A 7,324-nucleotide genomic window follows, 5' to 3' on the forward strand; every position below is an offset into this window, starting at 1 on the left:
GAAGGTTTAGAGGGTCAGTGAATCAAAGAAGAATGAGTTTCGTTAAAAGTCGGCAAGTTGTGAATATGATAATTCGTACTTTTGGAATGAGATTAGGAGTGTTCCACACACTAAGAAGGTATGAGATGAAGTGTTTGAATTGGTGTAATAGTATGCTTCACTTTTTCGCGGGTGCATAAAAGCTACTAAGAGGTTATTGGTGCGCTAATTCAGATTTTATATTTTTTAGAGTCACCACCAAATTTTATAAAAGAAATTAGGAAAATCGAGTTAAAGGGTTTATTCAAACAAGAGAAAAATTCTTTAAAATCAAAGTTTGAGGTAAGGGTTCTGGTGATCCCTTAGGGAAGGTTTTAAGCACTCTAGTATTAAAAATCAGTAGAATACGGTTGACCTACGAGTTTCAACGTGAGATTAATGTACTTATTTGCTAAAAATGTTTCTTTCTTGCAAAACTTGCCATGATTATCATCAAACTTCATTTTTTTGGCAAAATATTCTTTAAAGAAAAAAGAGTTGATTTTCTTTTTGGAAAAATATTTATAAGAGTTTATATTCGCTTCATTTTCGGATCAAAACCCACTCAAGATTTCTCTTAGGTAGAGTTTCTACAAATTTGGTCAAATGTCTTGATTTAATCTTTAAAAGTTTTTGTTATATATATATATAGAAAATATAAATAAAGTATATCTCCCTTGCAAAATAGAATAGGTTTTTATGTATAAGTAAAGAGAAAGCTTATTATATTTGGGTCAACCATATTCTAACCAAAGCCATATTTTCTCAAAATCAAGGTCCAAATATACTCCTTCTTGAATCCTTTCCTCAAATTTAAAATTCAAATGAAATTCCCTTTGTTTATTCCAATTAGAGTGGGCTTGGCCCCAAGAATTACAAAAAAAGTCATTTGAGTCCCTCAACTAATTTTGAAATTCTTCTCGACTTTTTGAAATTAGAATTTCTATTAACCTTTTTGTGATTCCTGAAAATTAAGAAAATTGAATTTCTCAACAAATACCTAACTGTTCAGTTTCAGATTTTTTCCAAATCTAAGGCAAGTTAATTTCCTCAAAATATGTACTATACTGTATTCAGTTTTCGGCTTTTACATAAGGAAATACAATTTTTTTCTTTAATTCTTTTCATAGAATGATATTCTTTATCTTTCGTTGGGTTCGAATTTTAAAAATGTGTTCAGGTTCCTATCCGTTATAAACGATATACACATCGTTTTGCCTAAGTTTCAACTAGGTTCCAACCAAAGGGTTTTCAATAATACTTGTGTTTGCAAGTATATACATGTATACAAATTGCAAAAGATAAATAAAGAGAGGGATAGAGAAGGGGAAGGTGGAGAAATGTTAGATTAGCTAATCGTATCTCTTCGCCTTCTTGGACCTTTATTGCGTCTATTCCGCTCTTTTTCTTTCTGTGAATTGGGCTGCTGCTACTTTAGTGGGCTGTGGCCTATTCATTTTCTTTCGCTGCTGTTGCTGCTTCTGTTTGTATTGCTGGACTGACTTGACAGACTGAGAGTATTGTGTTAGACCCCAAGCCCAACACATAATGCAGGGACAATACATAAGTCCAATTGGACTTGCAGTGGTTCATGCGTAGAAAAAGGAAGGGAAGTAAAGATTAGAATCTAAATACGGAAGCATCACTATTCAATCTAAACACTAGTGACGCAAATAACATACAATTATGCTCCAAGTAATCCTAAGTCGAGTGACATTATATCATTTGCAAACAGTCAAACAAATTCTACCAACTACCATATTACCATGAATTTCCAAAACCAAGGCATAAACAACAATAAACACTTTTCAACCTACTACACATAGTGAACTTTACATATTCAGGTAGCACATAAAAGTAGACATTCGATATTTGGCTCAATTAAACAAAAAAAGAACAATCAACCACTTAAGCAAACTCACAAATCCTTGATCCGGAGAACATATGAAGTCTTAATCATGCTACCTATACACCTGTTGTAAAGGGAATAACCAACAATGAGCATACCATTTCAAACAAGGCTAATAGATTCCATAGATGAGATGGTTCCCAAGAATTCTACTTGGTTGATAAGTAAAATAAGGTTTCTGATATATAAATAGAGAAAAGGGTACTGGAACCACCTGTTTTCTTGAAATATGGTAAACAAAATGTTTACACTTTAAACATATGTGTGTTTATTTATTAGCCATAGTTCTATTTCTTTGAGGTATTTAACTAGTTGCTAGAAAAATGAAGACAAGTGTTGGAACTTTTAACTGGAACAAAAACCCATACTCAAGGAACATAACTTATACTAACAAGTTCTACATTAGAACTTAAGGATCCATGATGTGTTAAGGAATGATGAGCTGATGGCAAAATTGAGGCCATAAACATTGAAACAATAATTTTAGCGCAGGAAAATCCCCATACTGATCACAGGTTCAGAATACTTGAGACAAACAAATGACTTAAAAGAAAAGCATACAATTTATATACAAATCACATGTCTTTGACAAAAAAGGGAGGAAAACAACAATAAAGGGAATAATAATGAAAGACTAGCCCTCAAGCTATCTTAAGTTCAAACAAGAAAAAGGCTAATTGTGAAGAACATGGACTTAATCTTCATTTTGGATTAAAACAATAAAGGAAAATGTTTAAACCAGCAGCTACATAACTACAGCTCAGAGAAATACACCTTTTAAGCTATAAAAGAAAAACTAAAGGCTAACTATTCAACTGAAGATGAGAACATATTCAAATGAAAACGGGAATGAAAAACTAAAATGCATATGCATCTGAAGGCCAAATCACATAATCTAACAACCGCCCATACTAAATCGTTTTGAACAGATAAAGAGTACTAAAAATCGTTAGCGATTCATACTTCACAACTCACACACCAAAACAAAGTAAAGCTAAGACGCTTACAAAATCAACTTAGCCATGTTGAACTCTAAATAAAGCAGAAAAATAGAGCTAAGAAATTAATTGAAGATATTAAATAGCAACAGAACTGAAAACAAGATAAAATACTAAATACTATATTAAAACAGAACCAAAAGAAATGAGGGAGGAGGGAAAATTACCTTTTTCGGGAGCAGCGACGGGGGCGACAAAAGTTGAGTCGATCACCTTCGAACTTTCACCAACACGATAACTAACTCGAACTAAAAAAAAATATTTAACTTGTTCTGATAATTCAAGGACTCGACTTATAAGAGAAAATTTCTTGTTCAAAGCCAAGCAATTCAAAATTTCAGAACTTGGGGGTGTGAAAACCTCATTGATGGTGTAAAAATCTATTGTGGTTGTCAAAAACCAATTTTGTGGTGTCAAAAAACCTATCCCTGAGAATGAAGAGATGGGTTCTTTATATAGGACCCAAAATATCCAATTTTTTGGTTCAAGACCGATATGGGACGGATTTCAAACTTGAATTTCATTTTAGTTTGGATAGAAATCCGAAAACAAAAAAGAAAAATAAAAAAGATTTGAGGAAAAAGCAAGTTACCGTTTTGAATTTGATCGTTGATGGAATAAGACAAGAACAATAAATAACTTTTCCCAAAATGGTGAAACCAAGACTGTGAAAGCTTGAAGGCATTGGAATTTAGCCAAAAATGTTCCATGCCAGCTGGATTTACCATTGGGGTGATTTAGAAGAGGAGCCTAGGGTTCGTTTGCTTTGCTGATTTTTTGGGGGGGGGGGGGGGGAACGGATTAAGGGGGTCTTGGGGATTTAAAGCTTTGTGGGCCGGCTCTTCAGCAAATTTGGGCTGGTGGGTTGGGCTGGGTATTTTTGGTGAATTTGGGCCTGAATTTGTCCAAAAAATGAAATATAAAAGGACTGAATTTAGGATTTAGAAGATTAACCATTTAATCTAATAGATATTCTTTGGTTCTAAAAATGTAACCAAGTCTTATGTTAAGTAGCCGACTTAACTAAAATCGATTAAAACAATATCGAGATAATTTTATTATTCAATTAACTAATTAAGCTTCTTGACTTAACAAAGAAAAATATTCAATTGCAAAAGAGGTTGATTAAAATAAGTACTTAACTAAGACACTTTCCTTTTGGGTGAATTGCTTTTCAAATTGATAAGCTTGACATAATTAATGCTTAAAATTATACATAATATATATTAGTGTATCTTTGCCAAATGAAATGGCAAAATGTCACCCAAACTTGTTTTGCAAGTATTTTTGATATTCTGAATAACTATTCTACCATGTTTGCGCTTCAAGAAGCTTTACTAGTTAATTTGATTTTTTTGGAGGAAAAAGTTGGGTGTCAACAATTGCCCCTTCGTTGTTTGGGGATGACGGAACCCTCCCCGAGCAACGAAATTTGACAAACTCGATTTTTGTCCGACCAAATCAATTCATCTCTTAAAGCTAAAAAACGCATACAGTTTTGAAAATTATTGTCGGACCCTGGCATTGGGTTTCCTACATATCTCAGGCTATATGAGAATTCAGGCCACTTGTAGTTTGACTCGATTCTTTAAAACTTTCAAAAGTTGCTCATGTGCCGAATTTATAAGAGTTGGATTTTGGGACATGATTGGGGGGAGTTTGGATTACGGCCGATCTTTAATATTGAGTTCACCTACATATCCCTACCTTCGGGAATCAGGCCGTATGTAGTTCGACTTGATTAGTAGAAAGGGTATTCCTTATGCGAAAGTAACCTTTGTTTTGAGATAGATGACTTCAACCTTTTGAGTACGAAAAAGAGGTTTGGAATTTCTAGGCTATGAATGTGGCATGATTCACACTCATAATTATATCCTTGCACGGACATAATTTTGTATACCTTAAGTATGTTGTCACCTAGATTGATAATGCCCCAGTGTAGGTTCAGAGATTGCACTGAATGCGAAACTCAAAGATAGCGACCCTTGCCTTTTTGGTGGTTTTGACACAGAAGAAACACCTACATGCCTTTTATAGGGGTGTAGTTTGATGGTGGTGAACGGTGATCCTCAACTCTCGCCCGAAGACTCTACTTCTCTCTCTTCTACAATGTGCTCCGGTTCGCTGCTAAGAAAAAGTTTCACGTTTGCTCCGCTTGCATTTGGAGCTGATTGGATCAGCTTGCTCCATCTGGTGGCTATAAATCTGCTTCCACCTGTTGAGTAATGTTGGTTGATTTTTTTGACGAATACTGCGGTCATCTGACCGAATTTATATCGTCTTAACCTTCGTAGCGAACACTGCAGTCGTCCGACCGGTTTTACATCACCTTGACCTTGGAGTGAATACTACAGTCATCTGACCGGTTTTACATCGCTTTGATTATATCCGATAATTTGTATGCATGAATGAACCTCTCGGCATATTTGTATGAATATGGCCCTGGTATGTTTGTATGAATATGGTCCTCACGGTGACAGAAAAGAAATATGCAAATGGCCCTCACGACAAATAATAAAATATGAATGACATTCACGGAGACAGAAAGGAAATATGCAAATGGCCCTCATGGCAAATAAGAAAATATGAATGACCCTCATGACAAATAAGAAAATGTGAATGACACTCATGGTGATAGAAAAGAAATATGCAAATGACCCTCATGGCAAATAAGAAAATATGAATGGCCCTCACAAAGATAGAAAGGAAATATGCAAATGGCCCTCACGGCAACAGAAAGGAAATATGCAAACGGCTCTCACGACAAATAAGAAAATATGAATGGCCCTCACGGCAATAGAAAAAAAAATATGCAAATGGCCCTCACGACAACAGAAAGGAAATATGCAAATGGCCTTCATGGCAAATAAGAAAATATGACTGACCCTCATGGCAATAAATAAATTATGATGGCCCTCATGGCGATAGAAAAGAAATATGCAAATGGCCCTCACGGCAAATAAAAAAATATGAATGGCCCTCACGGCAAATAAGAAAATATGAATGGCCCTCTCGGCATGCAAATTTAGCCCCTTAACTTGTTTAACTGCACAATCTGAGAAAATCTTATCAGTAGATAATGCAGTACGGATATAACATTAAGGTGGACGAACAAGCATGTCCCTTTCTAAGGTGGACAAACATGCATTTCCCTTTCTAAGGTGGATGAACTAGTATACGCCCTTTTCTAAGGTGGACGAGCAAGTCTGTCCCTTTCTAAGGTGCGGAAGCATATATATGTCCCTTTCTAAGGTGGACGAGTAGATATATCCATTTCTAAGGTGGACAAACAAGTATACACCCCTTTATAAGGTGGACGAGCAAGTATGTCCCTTTCTAAGGTGGACAAAAAAATATGCGCCCCTTTCTAAGGTGGACGAGCACATATGTACCTTTCTAGGGTGGACAAACAAATATAAACCCCTTTTTAAGGTGGACGAGTAAATATGTGAAAAGTAAATGTCCCACTTGCGGGTAAACAAGTAATAAAATCCCACTTTCGGGCAAATAAGTAATAAATCTCACTTCCGGGAAAACAAATAGCAAATCCCACTTTCGTGTAAACAAATAGCAAATCCCACTTCAGGGTAAACAAATAGCAAATCCCACCTTCGGGTAAACAAATAGTAAATCCCATATCTAGGTTAACAAATAGTAAATCCCATTTCCCCATAAAAAATAAATTGAGATACCGAAAATCATGTGTTCAACACGGTTTATGATTCCTCTGAGACTTGTTGATGTGGGTGGCCAAATGCTATCCTTTTGAAGATTTAGGCCGTCATTGCTTACATCTTCGCCTTCGAGCATATGGCAATTACCTCAATGCCTCTCTGAATTTTGAATCGTATCAAAGTCCATTCTGATACTCGTACGACCTGTACTTACAGAAAATTATTAGTAGATACGTTGCCGCTTTGCTAGCGACCGTAGTTAAAACAAAAATGTAGAAAGGTTAATGGTATATGCAAAACCGTCGAGCATCCTTTGCTAGTTGTGCAGACCACACTTTCCATTGTTTTCGCGATCTTTGACCATGCTCTGTGGATCTTTGCTTTTGGTATTCCTCTTCAACAAATTGCTCCTACTTATGGTCAAGGAAAGTCATTGACGACTTGATGTCGACTTCTGCAAAATTTTAAAGCAAAGTCGTCAAAATAATCACCATGAACGACAAAACATTTATAATAGAGAAGAAAGTTCAAGTGTAGCCATTCGGCTTGTGCCGTTAGATATGCATTGTTTGATATTTTTGGTTGTTGAAGACTCGATCTCCATTTTGTCTGACTTGATATTCTTGACGTGCAATTCGGCATATCGAGCATCCTTTTTGCTTAATCAATATACTTGATGCTTGACTGCATTACCTGCAAAAATTCTTCTGCAGAAGTTAGTAAGG

General features: G+C 35.6%; 1 long non-coding RNA gene across 1 annotated transcript; it reads right to left on the minus strand.

The window, feature by feature from the left end:
- Window positions 1-1,266: 1,266 nt before the first annotated feature.
- Window positions 1,267-3,696, minus strand: LOC132608980 (uncharacterized). Its single transcript, XR_009570632.1, has 2 exons — window positions 3,093-3,696; window positions 1,267-1,596 (listed from the first exon to the last, which is right to left on the minus strand). It is a non-coding gene; the product is annotated as an uncharacterized LOC132608980 (long non-coding RNA).
- Between the last annotated feature and the right edge of the window lie 3,628 nt (window positions 3,697-7,324).

The sequence above is a fragment of the Lycium barbarum genome, chromosome 9 (assembly GCF_019175385.1).
Source record: "Lycium barbarum isolate Lr01 chromosome 9, ASM1917538v2, whole genome shotgun sequence".
NCBI lineage: Eukaryota > Viridiplantae > Streptophyta > Magnoliopsida > Solanales > Solanaceae > Lycium > Lycium barbarum.